Source organism: Anguilla anguilla, chromosome 16, assembly GCF_013347855.1.
Source record: "Anguilla anguilla isolate fAngAng1 chromosome 16, fAngAng1.pri, whole genome shotgun sequence".
NCBI lineage: Eukaryota > Metazoa > Chordata > Actinopteri > Anguilliformes > Anguillidae > Anguilla > Anguilla anguilla.
In genome coordinates, this window is record NC_049216.1 from 7,760,382 (window position 1) to 7,777,803 (window position 17,422).

The 17,422-nt window shown below is 47.0% G+C and overlaps 1 long non-coding RNA gene across 2 annotated transcripts in view; it reads left to right on the top strand.

Annotated features, from left to right (window-relative positions):
- Positions 1-17,422, top strand: part of LOC118215671 — a 56,935-nt gene that overhangs the window by 26,087 nt on the left and 13,426 nt on the right. Inside the window, exon 3 of one of the 2 annotated variants that reach the window (XR_004762872.1) lies at positions 4,491-4,552. The exons of the other annotated variant lie outside the window; for it this stretch is intronic. This is a non-coding gene — a long non-coding RNA (uncharacterized LOC118215671). Of the gene's footprint in view, positions 1-4,490; positions 4,553-17,422 lie in introns of those variants that run through there. 2 annotated transcript variants of the gene reach the window in all.

The following is a 17,422-nucleotide window of genomic DNA, read 5'->3' on the forward strand; positions in this document are numbered from 1 at the left end:
AACGGTCTCTTTCTACGTCGGTGCGTTCTGCCGAGCGAATGTAAAATCTGAAGGACCGGCTAATTTTAAGATCATTTTTCACGGAACGTTTCAAGGCAGCGATAATAAGTTCAGGGTCAAGGCCGTTTTAACGTGCGAATGCACAGTGGAAACACCTGGAAGGCCTTGCGAAGCGGAGCGATAATTCTGAAAGAATATGAATGCTAATATAGGCCTACCTGGGAGAGGAGGGAGAGTGAGAGAGAGAGAGAGAAAGAGAGAGAAAGAGAGAGGGAAGGAGGGAGAGAGAGAGGAGAGAGATAGAGAGAGAGGAGAGGGAGAGAGAGGCGAAAGAGAGAGAGAGAGAGAGAGAGAGAGGAGAGGGAGAGAGAGAGAGGCAGCCCTGAAAACAGCCCAACTTACCACCGCAGGAAAATTAAACAAGAAAAAAAGGAGGAAAAGACGTAAGGAGCTGGAACATTAAACAAAAACAGTGTACAAGGACGTTTTTTAGTTTTTTATTTAAAGTGGCAGCCTTGCAGATTTTGTGATAGAATTTAAATATAAAAAGCAAAACATCATTACTTAAAATTTCAGAATGTTTGTGCACAAATTGTCGTACTTGTGGCTGAAGCGAAACGCTGATATATTTGGCCTCCAGGAAACGCCGGTGTGCGCGCACAGCGACCCACAGCGCTCCTCTTCCTGCTGCCTGTAGAGGCGCTTCAAACTCGGATTACCTGGTGGCCAGTCATAATATTGTCTTCTTATAGCGGGGAAACAGCAAATATTACAAAAACGTGAAGCGCCGTGATTCTCATTGTTTTTGTACTTTGCTATTTTTTTTGAAAATAGTTTTTGGCTATTTTTTAAATTCACTTCTGCTGAAAACGCTTTGTACACACTAATAATAATAATAATAATAATAATAATAATAATAATAATTAGTACCTCCTTCTACTATGTGGGAAATGCCAGTCCTCAGTATGGGTTCAAGATGGGCATTACTAAGCCTGGGCCTGTATTGTGGTTTACTGATGTTTGCGCTCCCCAAAAGACACTAGATCCGCTTGAGCAGAGTTTTTTTTATGGACCTGGGAAGGCGGGGGGTAATTCTCTCAGAAACGGTCCAGTCATGTCTGTTTGTGCCTGTGCCTCTGAATTTGGCTTTGAGCTTAGCGTAGCACCTCGGGTGAGCGAGCTCCATTTGTAGAGAACCCGGGGGCACCGTCCCCGTCGATAGAGAAGCCGTCTTCAAAATGCCAGGAAAGTGGCGCGGCGGGTCTTGAAGTCATCGGGCTCCCGGTGTAACTTCTCGATCGCAGTGGCGTGCTCTTTACCGTCGAGTGCTGCCTCCTCCGCCCCCACAGGAGAGAGCTGCATGCTGGGAAACGGCAGAGGTTTTTTTTCTCGGAAAGCCTCGGCCCCGTGGAGAACGTCCTTTGCGCGGTCGCGAGCTGGCCTGAGTCCCCCCACCGCTTTAGGCTGAGGGCATTCATCTCCTGCGTGGAGCGAACAAGGAGCGCCTGATCCATCGCCCCATTTAATATCAAGCTCCCGAGCCCCCATTTTGACTTCCGTTTGACGTCCTTTCAGGCCCTTCACCTCCGTACTCACCTCGAAAACCTGCGACGTTTCCCCCGCCGAGTCTCGTCCTTTCCCGCCAGAATGACGCGGCACTGGCGCCGCCGCCAGCCCCCGGGGACGTCATGTGATCGATGCACTTCGGCTCGACGGACGCCGCGTTTTCACATCTGAAGCATTTGCTCCAAAGTGCCTTTCTGGTGAGTAATGTAACACGGGACAATTGCTGGATCCGGATTACGTTTGCTGCCTGTTTTCTCCGAATCTGTGCTACCAGTCCGTCCTTTCTCCCCGCCGTTGACGGGCGGGGGGGGGGGGCGTCTGTGCGTTTCCCTCCCAGACCCGACCAGCGCTCGCGGTCGTGTCACGCGGTGGCTGAATTAGACTGCGCGACTCTTCCGTCGCCTTAAAATGGCCGTTAATGCCCCTGACGCCTGTAGCCGTCTGAGCATCGTCGCTTCTGCCAGCGCTCCAATCAGGCGCCGAGAACCGCGGCCTAGTTGCGCAGCCGATCCCGAACGTCGCTATGCTAGCCCGTTAGCCGAGTCCGTTGCTGCTGCGCTCGCTGACATATATCGGTCTTCCCTATGTTGTCACTCCCCAACAAGAATCTCCAAAGGCAACTGCAAAGTCTAGAATCAAGTCTAGACATCAACAGCTCTCTTCTACATTCTACATTCACTAACGACACAAATGAATGCACCTGCCTAAGGAAACACATCTGTGAAGCCAATTCAACAAATACTTGTAGTACCTTAAAATTGGGGGACCTTGTACAAAAGGTGCTGTCATTTCTAAACGGTTCATCAGATATGGATGGAAATACCCTCAAATTAAAGCTGACAGTCTGCACTTCAACCTCGCTGTCATGGTATCCTTTCAAACTCAAAGTGCTAGAGTACAGAACCAAAATAACAAATAAATGTGTCACTGTCCAATGAATTATGGTCTTTCAGAAGCGCCCGTATCGATAAACGTTTTTTTTCCTGCTTTGGCTGTCATCACGCTCACCACTTAGCTCAACAGCCACGTCCCGATTCCTCTCTTGTGCTCTGGAAGAGATTCTCCTGCATTGCTCGCCCCTTTCTTAAGCTTTGTGGCTCACCTCTCCCGCTCATCTCTCCAGTGCAGGTCAGACAGGTGCCATTTTCGAGTGAGTTCCGTAAAAAAAAAAATATCCCAGCAGCCACTTCTATTGAAACTGTCTGCGCTCCTGATCGAAATTCCTTTCGGGTTTGGGAAGATTACATTTTGGAAATCCACCGAACTCGTAACAAATTAAAATGACTCGCAGTTTTTATCTTCCCTCATAAAAATAATTGTCATTTTGATTTATTGTTATTCAAATTTCACGCCGAAGACATCTGCCGAGCGGTTGTTTGCGACGCGTGACTTGCGTATTGACTTTGATACCACTGGTAGTGGATATATGCTCATGTTATCGTGAGATTATTGGGCTGAAGTGATTGCTGTTGTCGTTGCTGTTGTTGGGTTAAGGAAGCTGTTACTTAATACTAACTAGGGAAAACGGTAGGAAAAATTGGAAGGCAAAAAAAAACAAACAAAAAAAATTGGCAGGCAAAAACAATAGCGGTATTTAAACCACCAACCAAGAAAAGGCTTACACTAAAGGACACTTGTGTAAATCGGCAGCGGCTAATTCGATGACATTTTGAAAAGGGGTTTCTGTTCTCGGGTCGCACTTGTTGCGCACGCTGTGATGAGTCACGTTCGTAAATATCAAAGTGATTAGCATCGCGATTTAAATTACACAAACAATTACACTGACAAAGTAATTAAGAAATCCTCATTAAAAACAAACGCATGGGCCGTATTAAATTGTATTTTTGACATAAATGTGGAACTTGCAGGGTTTGTGAGTGGGCTGGGAGTTTGAGATTCCTGTTGTAAAGGGAAACCTGGAGAGACTCACCCCTGTGCTTCATTATGAGTGCAGACTTCACTCAGAATCCTCCTAGAAAGTTCGCTCGGCGACAGACCTGGGTCAAACACGTATGTGTTTTGCATTCAAGTACTTTTCTACGCTTTACTGGTCTTGTCTGGTGAATTGGAACCAATTAAATACTCTCAAAAAGTGCAAACCCCGCCTTCTGGTAATATTGGCAGGCTCAGTTACACCAGGCAAGATCAGTAGAGCACAGAAAAGTATTTGAATCCAAAACAAATACGTATTTGACCCAGATCTGCTTGGTGAACGAAGGACAAAGGCCGCCTCACACAAGGCAAAATCTGACTCTTCTAAAAAAATAAATAAATAAATAAAAAAGGCGAGAAGATTTTTGTACCTGGTTCTCATGCTCACTCTTATGGGCCCCGATGCATATTAACTCGCATATATATATTGTCCCTGGCAACAGCCTCACATCAGCTATCTGCCTCCCCGCGGTCTCACACGCGCTTATTTACAGCGGCTATACGCTTCCCTTCTCTAAAAAACGCAATGGCTTTTATTACCATATTGCTTAAACCGGTGACATTTCTGTAATGGAAGCCGGCATACGTTTTCACAGCGATCGCAGAGATGAGAAAGCGCACGTGCGGCGAAAGCATCTTGTGAGGTTTGCATGACGGCGTGCGGCGAATCTCATTTTTATGCCCCTACCTCGTCAGTGCAGCTAGCCAGCGTGAGAGCTGAAAGATCCACACCCCCCCTCCCAACCCCCCAAACCCCCCAAACCCCCCAACCCCCCCAACCCCATCAATGTTCTTATCTCCTGGAGAGGTGAACATCAAAGGAGCACCCGCATCAAAATGGAGGCTGCATCTGGCAATCAAGTGATCCGGAAGCAAATTTCAATGTTGCAGATGGCAACATGGTTATCAGAGAAAAGGAGGGGGAGGGGGGGGTTGTTATTCAGTGGACAAATGGCAGGTGCAATACACAGAGATTTTGTTTATCTTTGCAGGTTCGACAGCCCCAAGCAGATGACCCGTGGAAGAGAAAAGCCTGTTTGAAAATGGAAATGAGCAAATCCCCCATCTTTACGATGTGAAGTCACATAATAAAACGGCAAGCCGACAGAGAGTTCGTTCAGAAAATAGACTCGACCGCGGAATAGCTTTTCCTCGATGGCGTCAGCTGAAGTTCACCAAGGGGATGAAAGGCGACACAGAGTTGCTGCCGCGTTCTCTATTAGTCCAGTCAGCAACGTTACCTCTAGCTGTCCATCTGGCTACAACTGGCTGCGCCCAAGAGTATTACTTGCCCTCAGCATAGGTGAGTGGGCGGGGTTGAGGACGGAGGCAGAGACTTCTTCGATTGGAAACAAACGGACCGCAGCAAGGCTAAAAATCCTGCGTAGTACGCCTTTAAGATTCACTGACAGAAACCCATTTTCATTTTAAAAATTTTTTTTTTATTTCGGAAAATGCGAAAGGAGCGAGTCCCCCAGCTGTCCCAGCACCTGCCCGCTTCAGACTCCAGGCCTTTGTTGCCGAGCCCGCTGCCGGGACACATTTAGCGACGCGCGCTTCCTCCCGCCCCCCTCACCGACCGCCTCGCAGAGACGCCCCGGTCATGCCGCCATCGCTCCACTTCCTGGATTTCCTGTCAGGAAATCTGAATGGGGGGGACTCATTACTTGGGGGAGTCCTCATTGAAATCTGTGAATAGGCCATCAGACCGGAGCGGAGAGCTGTATAACGCACCCCGTCCCCGTGACTGTTCTGCTTCTCGGCGTCGAAGCGAACGGAGCCCGGAGATGGATTATATTGTGTCTTGAGGGTACTCGTGTTTCTCTGCTCCCCCCTCGGCTCGGCGCGGCCGCCGTCTCTACGGCGACGGCGGTGCTCAGACGGGCATTTCTGGCCGGTGCGGCCTACACGCTCGGCGCAGAAACGGCTTCCTTGCTCCTCGCGATTCCGTCTTTCGCAGTTTATACAATTCCACCGAATTGCTGTAGATGGCTAACATCAGAGATGTCTTTTTTTAAAAATCAAACTGCTGGGGTTCCGTAGCCCTTAAAGAGGGTGATATTGCAGCTTGTTGCGGTATGAGATGCACTGCGTTTGTGAAAACGTTTCAGACGGTGCATTTTTTGACATCTCCGTTTCCTTCACTTCCTGTTCCTCTATTCATTCCCTACTTCCTGTCTTAACTTAGAGTAAATACTTTTTTTTAAAATCTACTTTAGTTGCGTCACATCGCATTTAGTTGCACCATTTTCTTTTCTAACATAAAGTACCTTTTTTTGTGACAGACAGAAGCTGCCTCTGCACACTCAGTACAAAGTAATCTGAGAATGGGGGTGTTTTTCTCTCTCTCGCCCCCCATTACATAAATAGCGGCGGTTTCTCGCTTCCTGTGCTGTAAACATCGATCGGCGTTTTTGATTGCGTCCACGCGAAAGAGAAGCCGTCGTGAGAGGCCGCGGGGAGCCGGCGTTTTGGCGAGGGGAGCCGGATCAATGGCGTTTACGCCGTTTACTCTGGCTCCCCGAGCGATCCGATAAACCGGGGGGGGGGGGGGGGGGGGGGGGGACGCGGGCGCTATCAGCCGGCTTTCAGGGCTCATCCCCGCCCCTCCCCTCCCCACGGAACCGAGCCTCCGCTCGTTCGTTCCCCCTGGCGACGGCCGGCGTCAACGCGCGACTAATGCGCCTCGCCAGGGGAAGGGCGGCTGTCCGCTCCTTGAGCCTTCGCCGCGGCGGTACGGACGGAGCGTTACTTAGCAACGCCCCTGGAGGACCTTCGAGGAAGCCGCCCCCAACCACCCCCCCCCCCCCCCGGAAGAAAGTTTGCTGTAGCCTCAAGCGCAAGGTTCATACATCTCAGCTAGATGCCTGACAAAGGCATTTCGGTGCAGTGCTGTAACCCCGCCTACTTTTCTGTGGCTAAGTATCTTGCGAACAAACTTGTGAAACTCGGTCGATGGGGCTCTGAGATGAAAGTCGTGAGCGAAGTGAGCAGTTCGGGCGTGCGAACTGAGGTGCAGGCGAGGATCTGGTGCGTGTCAGACGCGTCACGTTCCATGGACCGCCCCCTAAGACACGCCCCCTAAGACACGCCCGGCCGGGTTCCCGAGCCGCCCCTCCGGTGCGCTGTCAGAACCACGTGGCCTGAGCGGGGCGTTGTGCCCGAGCCTGGAGCCTGTGGGCTCGCTGTCGGTGAGTGGACTTCACACCTCTCCTTTCCCTCCACCTCGATCTCATCTTCCTCGTCCTCCTCAGGTAGACTGAAGAGGTCACCTGTTCTCCAAGTCCTCTCTTTGCGCCCCTGTCTTTTGGATGCCAGGCTCTTCCTCAGTTTTTTCATCAGTTTTACAAGGCAGGTTTCAGACGTGCCCGGACATGACCCTGTGCTACAATCCGAGCGCAGGGGAATAACACCCCTTCATTTTTCATTTCCTGCACTACTGCTTTCCCACAAAGGCCAGAAAAGCCCCCGAAAAGGACTCGAAACGGGGCCCGTGTGTGAAGCGGGGCAGTGTAAAGATGAAGCCTCTGTCAGTTTGGAGTTAGACACACACGTGGCTTAAAAGCTACAGTGACCCGTTGGTTCATGTAACCTGTCTGTCTTACTGGGGCCCGAACGCAGGGAATCGCTACAGGATCTCTCCAGTATCGCATCACGGTTGATGTGCCCGAATGCGGTCTGAGCCGCCTCTAGAGCTCGTCTGGGCGGGGTTCTGCTCACGTCGGACGCGAATCTTAATGTCATGGCGCACCCCTGCTCCCGTCACTGAAACTGTACCATAGAATGACTTCTCGTAATAGAGTCACGGGGCAGATGTGATGTGATGCAGATGAACTGGTCGCCAGGTTGGACAGTGCAGCGAGTTAATCTCCTGCGATGTCATCGGCACACAAAGGAAAAGCCTGTCATTCTGCCATCCCCCTGCACAAATTGAATAATAATCTTGTCTGAAATGAGAAACGTCAACATCTGATGACAAATGCATTCGGTGCCAACAGAGCCATAAGGCACTGGTACACGCAGTATGTCGTTCAGTGTTAAATCAACTCTGAGTTATTGAGTGCATGTGGTCCCCATAGGAGTTGATTAACGCTGGATGTCTTACTGTGAAACCAGCCGACCTGCACCGTGCTCAGTAGCAACCAGCTTGGGAACTAACTTATTGCATCTGAAATCGATACAAAGGTGGTATCTGAGTAGGCCCCAAATGAATTTGAAACTTGCCGAGTCACAAGAGGTTATATTTTTAAACTAAAAAAAAGATCCATCTTCCCTAAAAAAATCTATCTATTCAAATGAGGTACAGAAGGTGAATACAGACCCAAACTCCACATTATCAATGAGATATTTGCTCATTTTCTGCACCATTACGTGGCTTATTGTTTCATATCCATTGTTTTCCAATTTGGGCGATATCAGTTCCCTGACAAAGGCCCATTTAAAATCATTTAGAGAAAATGGCTGTTTCATGTTTAGCCATGATACGGCTCTGCCGCTTCCATCCTTTCTCCTTACCTTTCGCGAGCACAATTACCGTTAAATGATATTTAAAGTTCCCTTGGGGATAAACAGCCCTTTCAAAATCCTGTGATGCATTTTGGTCTCTTTTTTTTTTTTCTTTCTCCCCCTAGAAGGAAACATTCACAATTCATTTCCCGAGAACAGCTCTCAACTGTAAAAATTCACTTAACGCATTTTACGCAGTTACCTTGTTTATTTTTGAAGATGGATGAATAACCCAGCAAACAAATATGCTCCCCTTACTCCAGGTACAGTAACATAAAACAGCAAATTAATTATACCGGAAAAAGTAAGAGAGTTGCTTTGGGAGGGTCCCTGGAGCTTTCTCACTGGCTACAGTTTAATTGCACTCAAAGGGACATTTAGCAGTAAAGCTTGTACATTTGTCTGGGGGTGTCTTCTTTGCTAATAACTCGCAGGACAAATGATAAATCAGAGCAGAATAAATAGCTTAGTGGATACGCTGCTTTCCGTCTTTTAAAAAAAAAAAAAAAAAAAGGTGTGGTACTGTACGTGGAGAACAAATCCGGTTTCGGGTGAAGCTGTTTGTGCCTCGTCCTCCTGTTTCTTTTTTAGTTCGGGAGCTCGCGGTAGTCATAGCAATCCTCAGGAGTCCGCTTAGTGCCGGGTTCCAAAATGTGGGGCAGGTGTTGAACTAGATTGCCTTAATTCCTTAATCCGTCTGCAAACTCCGCTACCGTTCTTCTTCTTCTTCTTCTTCAAAAAAAAAAGATGTGAAACTCGCCGTGAAGGCTAAGGTGGCTTTAAAGCGGCAGTTTTATTGCGGGGAATGTTTTGGGATTAGAGCCTGCGCGCCAGAACCCCCGATCGATTTTGGCAAAGGGGGTGCGCGAGGCTGCCCTGGATTCGTTGCAGAAAAAAACTGCGGCGTAGTTCCCCTCGTCTCCGGATCCGCTTCCGCTAATTTCATCTCATCCGCTTGTTTTGCCCGTAGTGCCTTGCGTCTGGTTTGTAGAACACGGCATAGGAGAGCGGGAAGACACGCTCTGACCTAGCTAAACTGCTCCATGCAGTGTAATACTCGTACAAACAGGCCAACGCCCGTTTCTTTTACCCTCCTCCCTGTGCCGCAGTTAAAGTGAGAGGGTGATAATGTGTTTATCGCCCGTAGATAAATAATGGCTATCTGCATGACTCTGTGAGGCTTTAACACTGTCGTTGTACCCTTGAGCAAGGTACTTTAACCTGCATCGCTTCAGTGCATATCCAGCTGTGTGAATGGATGCAGTGTAAAATGCTGTGTAAGTCGCTCTGGATAAGAGCGTCTGCTAAAGGCCTGCACTGTGATCTGAAGGTCACAAGTTCGATTCCTGGGTAGGGCACTGCCATTGAGCAAGGCACTTTGCTCTGCATGCCTATAAAGTAATATAATGCAATGGCTGTACCACGCAGGTTCACTGTAGACATTTGGGTTGCTGTAGCCACCGTAGCAAGTTGAGCTTTTACCTTTCAGTAAAATGAGTAATCTGAGTCATTCGCTTGAAAACATCAACTTCTTTGGAACAGACATTTTCCAAGCTGTTCCAGATAAAAGTGGACGTCCGCATCCGTTGCTATTAAAAAAGCACCGCCTTTTGCCTGAGAGTGGATATCTCAGTACTCTGTAAATTTAATGTTTATTTTTTATAAACATCATTTAAATTGTTGGAGGCTGGAATACATTTAACATTTTTATTAGACGTATCCTGCAACTGAGCATAATTACCTCCAAGCATATTTGTGTTTGGTCTCCTTGAAATGAAGCTGATTCAGTAAGGCTTTTGATGATGTTATCATAGAGATTAGCTCTGCTTTTGACGGCTGAATTACTCTCATGAATAGTGATTTTTTTTCAGACCTTAGAACAGCCAATCACTGTCACAGATGAACCTGACCCCCTTCAGTGCCTGGGCATCAACCAATCAGGACTAATATCCGCAATCCATTCTGCCTGAATTATTTTTGACTGCCTAGGAGAAAGTGTTGTTGATTAGTGTAAAACGGTGTATTTATTGCATCGTCATTTTTCTACTTCTTTTTGTTTTTGTTTTTTGTTTTACTAAAGCTGGAAGTGGGTAATTCAATGGCAAGGCATGGTTTACTGGTCTCTCTCTCTCTCTTTCTCTCTGTTTGTCTCTCATTTAACATCTTGTTAAATGTTAAATGTAAGTGAGACTACATTGGCTAATGAGTGGATAATTTCTCATTTTAATTCCAGTTTCAAATGTCTTCATAATTTCCTGCTGAGGAAAAAGAAAACTAAGGAAAAAAATACATGAAACATTTGCAAAAGATCTTTTTTTTTGTACCTCAGTAAGTGAACAAGGAGGGGAAAACTACAAATACCAGACCTCACCCAGACCACAAATAACATTTTAAAAAACGTTTCTTTACTCTTGATACTAATTTCGCTTCCCTTTCCCTCTCTTCTAAAGCTTGATTGAAATTAGGTGTGGTCATCAAAGAAACCCCAGCAAACCTGCTGAATCAGTTGATTCTACGCTTTGAATTTGAATGAGAAGGCCGTTGTCACTACACATTCCGCGTGATTAATTCATGGCCCTGTCCGTCTGTGGCCAGCTGGAGTCATAGTCGGAATCGTCAAGCACGTTTGACGTTACAGTATGAGGAGGAAACTGAGACTTTAATACGCAAGTGGCAGTTTAACATCACAAATTTAACCCTCAATCCCTTAAATCAGCGAGAAGTGAGAGCAGAACATGTATGACTCATTCTGAATTAAGAGGTGCATTCCTAATTAAAAGGTCGAATGCGGCCCAAGGACGGGACGATTAAGAGGCAAGCCAATCGGGATTGGAGAATTTCGATTGGCGTGTGGGTAGAGCAATGGACGCAGAGCTGCTTTAACAGCTGAAGTTCATCTTTCTCTGCCAAGTGAGTTTCCTTTTCTGAACAGTATGTGTATGTGTGCTGTGCACTATTATGTCAAATGCACTGAGGATGAAGTATGTGATTTCCTATGCCCTGTGTGACTGACCTTCTGAAAACAAGAGCTCAGAGACCGGAACGTTCTACAGCAGAACAATTTTTCAAGGGACTTTGTACAAAATACATAAAAAGTAACACTTTCTACTTAAAGTAATTCAGGACTGACAAAACTAGAACATTCTTCATAAAAATGGCCTTTTAAAAGCTGCGCACAATTTGCTACATCAGACATGTTAGTTTATTGATGGAAATCGTTGGTCACTTTCTTAGGTACACCTATCTAGTACTGGACCCCCTTTTGCCTCCAGAACAGGCTATTTGCTTTAATGAGCAGGAGTATCTGATAAAGTTACCAATGGTGCATGGAGACTTTATTAATGGTGGCGTACTGAACAAACTGTGTGTGTGTGTGTATGTGTGGATATATTCATATTTAAAACTCTCCAAAAGAGGAACACTGCATTAATCTTTTTTTGAAAGATGTGTAGAAGGTGCATTATCCGTAGATCAAAGAAGGCCACCTGTTTTTCTTCCCGTTTTTTTTTTTCTTTTTTTTTTCTAGAAGCCCTTCCTTTTTGAAATGATATAATTATTGTTCCGGTTGCGCACCGTACCGAAATTTCCATTTTTTGCGAAGGGCCGTTAAACAAAGCTTTGTTCCGTGCCGCTACTCGCGGGTTCTGTGCCGAGCGAGGGGGGGGGGGGGGGGAACTCAATTCAATTTCTGCAGCCTGTGCTTCAAAACTTGAGCTCGAATCTTCTGCCGCTCTTATCAGCAGTAACAAAGGCGTGTCAAACAGCCGGTTCAGACCGGTTTTCAAACAGCAAATCAATCCTCGGTGACACGGTGAGTGTGCGCCAGCGGTACTCTCCGAACTTAATGTAGTGAAAATTACAGCCATATTTGTTTCATCGCCTCACCGGCGAAATGGCAATTTCATAAAAAATAATTCCGGACGACGGCCTTTCATCCTTAAAGAAATATATATATATATATATTTTTTTTTTTTCTCTTCCTGACAACCGATTACTAAGATAAATTTGAAAAGCTCGATGGACTAATTCCTGCTGCCTTACTGTTGTGATCACAGCGCACTCATGAAAAAGCTGGGGGGGTGGGGGTGAAGACATTTGCAAATTCTAATTCGATTTGCTGAAATGCCACCCACAAGCAATGGAAATCAATGCATTTGCATTAGAGAATCTATGTAAGGAAAAAAATTGTAAAGTACACATTGGCTTATATCTAAAGTATTAGCTTTCAACCACTACTATAAATTCAGTACATATTTATTTCATTATTATATAACTAAGATCATATATTTAACGGTGATTTTGCATTCTTAGCCATAAGGTATGTTTGTAGTAATATTCATATTTATGGGTACTACATTTTGAAATCCTCTCCATGACCACACCTGTGTTGTGCTGTGATATAAATTGCATCAAATACATTGGGCCTCATGCATACGATCACGAATGATCGTAAGCTGTGTGTGGGAACGTTTCCACGAACATTTCGGCATTCATGCTTTTCATTTTTTTTATCTGTATTTGTTCATGGCTGTTTTCTTATGCTAATCGCATGAACAGGATTGGGCATAAACTTTGCATAAAGTCAGCAATCATCATCTCGTACACGTGGAATATGCACAAAAACAAAGGTCTGCACAAGTGTTTTGGATCCCATATTGGTTTTTTGTAGGAACATTTATAAGAACTGTGGTAAGAACTATTCAAGAAATGTTTTGTGAATGAGGCGCATTGTAAGTGTTATCTTGTCCACTGGAAATTATCAGTCTTTAAGGAATTAATGAAACAAATTTAACAGCATAGTATGATTCCCCTTTACAGTATGTGGCCCAAATACATGTGTGATATCTCTATAAATACAGCAGGACTACTGTAAGTGCAGTTGCTATTTGTGCACCTTGTTACATTCTGCTAACGAACATAAAACCTGCCTGTGTTTGTATTTGAAGTGCAGTTTGTACTGCAGTCAAAATGATCACAGTTATAGTCGTACGTGCTAGCCGGCTAATTCATTCAGGTGAGTTTGTTTATTCGTTCATCTAATTTCTAATTCACCTTGCCTACAACATTCCCAGCCCAAAGAGCAAACATGAAGTGTCGCTACAACACTATGCAAGTTAAACGAGAACAAAAATACTAATTCTAAATACATACAGACTATATCCGTAACTTGCCATACGAAGAGAAACATAAAACCATAAACCAAAAACCATAAAAAACCTCGCAAGTGTTGGTAAGACTAATATTGGATTGCACCCAGAGCACCACAAAAAAAATGCAAACCACAGTCGCACATCTCAAGCACACAAATATTTAAAAATCCGTCCATTCGTGATAAAGAGCCAGTTTTCTGTAAGAGGAGACAGGAACCAGTGGAGTGACTGTTCACTGACTGATCCAGCATCTGGTGGTATCAGCACAAGCCTAATTCCATATTTTATTTTTGGCAAACTCGCTTTCTGAAACGACTGCAGCCCAGCCCAGCTGTCGCAGTGATTTAGCAAACAAGCAGGAGTGCAAACCTGCTCATCTTTCAGATAAAATAATCCGACTGAGAAAAATAAGGAACTTTCAACATACTAGACGAGCCAGTGTGTTCTCTCCAGGCAGTGTATACTGGCACAACAATATCACACCATTAAGCGTAGCCTGTGTCAGTAGTATAATACGTGTGTAATATAATAACAGTAGTATAATACACACAGTTGACATAGGTACTGTCTATATCTATTTATGTTTATTGTCTATGTCTATTCACTGTGAGTACCAAAGAAAGGTAACAGTAAAAATGAGTTGTGCCGGTTCTGTGGTCTTGCCAGACCGTGGTTTTCCACATCAATTGTCCGCGCTTAATTTATTCGAATTCGGAAACGATCACTTTCCAGCGACTGGCAGTGGTCTACCTCGCGTGCGGGAAACTGCTGCCGCCAGAGACTTTAGCGTTTAACGAGGCCCGAGCTCCTCTGCTAGACCGCGCTCCGGAAAAAACGAACGTCAGCTTTATGCAAACGGGTGTGTGAAACGCTCATGACTTATTCAGCCGGCGGGGCCGTGCTCACGGCCCCACGGCGATGCGTGCGGTCCGGGAGGCGGTGGCTCGTAACCTCGTGGCACTGTGAGGATAGGTCAGCCCAACTTCCAGGGATGTGCTGAGCCAATAAGCTCTCACGGGCGGGGCTTCCAATGCAGGTGGCTAATCAAGGCAACTCAGCAACTTGACTAATGTTATGACGCTAGGGAAAACTTACAGCCAATCAGGCTGGTTTCCTGCAGTCTCAGAAAACAAAGTGGAGTGGGCAACCGATACGAATGAGGGCGCTGTGCTTTGGGTTCAGTCACCATTTGGCCTTAACTATGGCTTCCAATTAAAAGCAGGTCTTGGCAGGGTCAGAGATGACCAAAGTCAAAGGGCAGGCCGTATTTGGCTGTTGGGCGGGTCGTCCTGCTCAAACGCTGTTTCATTCGCTCCTGATTCTGCCAGTGCTGCCTGTGGCTGATAGGCTCCATGTGACGTAATATGTTCATAAGCAACACCTGGCAGCATACAATTCTGAGAATGTGTCTGTACTTTCCTGAAACGTTGCACAGTGAAAGTTTTGGTTAAACTTTGACGAAGTCGATTTTACACTGAACATTTTACCGTGTAGATGACATCGTTGCAGTGAGACTGATCACATGTGACTGAAGAGATTTAAAAAAACTGCATTGAGAAATGCTACACTTGCACGTACGGTGTAGTATAATGGCTCAGGAGTTGGTCTTGTAACTTAAAGGTCGCAGGCTCGATTCCCCGGTAGGACACTGCCGTTGTACCCTTGAGCAAGGTACTTAACCTGCACTGCTCCAGTATATATATCCAGCTGTATAATTGGATGCAATGTGTAAGTCGCTCTGGATAGGAGCGTCTGCTAAATGCCTGTAATGTAATGTAATGTAATGTAATGAAGGTCAAGGTGCAGACGCAGTCCGAGCGTATGTGAGAGGCGCACAGTAGGGCAGGCGAGGTAAGCGTCAGGAGGGAGAGCTGCTCTATTGTTCATTGTTCTCTCCGAGCGGGCCGGGGGAACTGAGCAGGCTGTGCCAGCCTTTGCTGTTCCGGTAGCTTTATCAGCACTCAGGGAAACGTTAAGGGCATTGCTTTGTGCTGTAGCTACGTGGAGAGTGCCAGCATTAAGAGTGCTCTCTGTCTGTACAGCTGAACTTTCCTTTGTGCTGGTGCTGTCTGTGTCATGTAGGTTCAGTTTTTCATTTCAGTCACTGCCTCCCCCCCCCCCTCCTTTTTCTTCTTCCAAATTTGGAAGACGGCGGTGTTATGACGATCGGCGCTCATTGTTGCGACCCCTGCTATCGACAGCCACGCGCTCTCTTCCAAAGCCCAAAGTGTAGCTTTAGGGTTTCTTTGAGGGGATGAAGTAGATTCCTGAACTCACATGGTAATTTACCCCATGACAGATTTTTTTTTGGGGGGGATGTAAATGGAATATATAAACGCAACCAGGTCTGGGATGCCTTCAAAGCACTGGCACATAAGGTACAGGTCTCTGCTGTTGTGCTGGTTCATGCTAAAGCTTAAGAACCATGATAATACACTTATCATGGTGTTTAGGAAGCCCTGCGGTTGTCACAGGTCAACTTCGTACAAATCCCTACAGGCAGCGTGCTTCAATGCGTTCCTTTAAAGCCTCACCTGAATACATACATTAACAATTAAGGCTGTCGTCTGCAAGGCCCAGACGGAGTCCGCTCACCCTCCTTCTGTTGTCACGGTGTGGCCGGCAGGATTTGCTCCTCGGTGTTAACGGCCTGCCCGGACGTTTTAATCGCGCTGAGGATCGCTGACCGGGCTCGGAATGCTAATTGGCGGCTAAACGAGGATGCCGAGCGGCGGAGTCGGGGGTAAAACGCCTTCCTCGTTTGTGAGTCTTTAGGAGTGTATACACCTCCCCTCAAAGTGCTTTTTGTTTTGTTTTTTTTTTCCCAGAGCGAGCCCGCTGCCTGCGAATCAAAGAACGGAGCAGGTGCGGATGGCGCTGTTAAAAGTTCCTTGTTGCTAGCTCGTCTGTAAAAAAAAAAAAAAAAAAAACAGCCGTCGATCTTAAAAGCATCTGCCTCGGATCAAACAGACGCTTTGTAAACTCCTGGTGGCCTTGTTATCTTGTTTCTTTCTCCGCTCTCTCAAAACTCTTCCCCCCCCCCCCCCCCCCCCCTCCCCCCCCCGGCACCTGCTCGCACCATCGGCGAACTTCAATCCGTTTGCTGATCTGCCAATTGCGCTCGCGATCGTCCCCCTGCTCTTCGACGCTTGAAACGAGCAGCCGCCATCGGCTCCGGCGGATCCATAATCCCGCGGAAGGCGCGCCGAAAAGTGGCGGGAGGAGCCGTTTGGAAATCGATGGAACGCTCGGCTGCATTCAGCATCGACGCGCGATAAGGAAGCGACCTGAACTCACCTTTGGCTTTGGGGCGAGAAAGTGAAGAGGAACCGCGCCGCGTCAGGACGTGCGCGTTACAAACGGCTGGGCAGAGCCGCGAGCGGCGTCGGCGTAGGCCTTTAATTACCGCGGCCGGTGAATCAGCCAGCCGGCCGGCCGGCGGGCGTAAAAAAAAAAGACGGCTCCGGTCGCCATGACAGCATCAGACGGGAACCGGTCGAGGCGAAGTCCGAAGCGCGCGGGCAGGAAGTGATGCGCGAAGCGCGCGGCGGAGCAGGCGGTGCGGAGGCATGGCGGCCATCACCTTTGAAGATCATCTCCCCTTCGTGTCTGGAGGAGGCGGTGGAAACAGCTAAGAATTCTCCCTCCTCCTCCTGGGGCTCTGTAGCCGAGGAGACAAAGCAGCAGCTCCACCGGCATCTTCTGGGAGATCTCAGATCTCAGTCTTCCCACGTTGATAGGAAATCTAATAAAAACAGCAGGTTCTAAAAGATGGCTGATGATAATACCAGCTTCTGAGATAACAACACTACCTTTCGAGTGGCTTTCAACAGTGTGGCTGAAAACAATGCTAGCTTCCCAGGTGCCCAATAGGATGTCTAATAGCAGTGCTACTGTAGCTTCCCAGGTGCCCAATAGGATGTCTAATAGCAGTGCTACTGTAGCTTCCCAGGTACCCAATAGGATGTCTAATAGCAGTGCTAGCTTCTCAGGTGTCCAATAGGATGTCTAATAGAAGTGCTACTTTAGCTTCCCAGGTGTCCAATAGGATGTCTGATAGCAATGCTAGCTTCTCAGGTGTCTAGTAGGGTTTCTGACAGCAGTGCTAGCTTCAGTAAGGTGTTTTGATGGGATACATGGTAGCATTGCCTCCATAGCACCCCTGCCCCTGTGAGTCACTTCACCGGGTCCTTATTACGCCCTGGCACCATGGCAACCTGAGCGCTGTTCTGCAGTATGTGAGGCAAGGGAAGACCCCACTGAAGCCT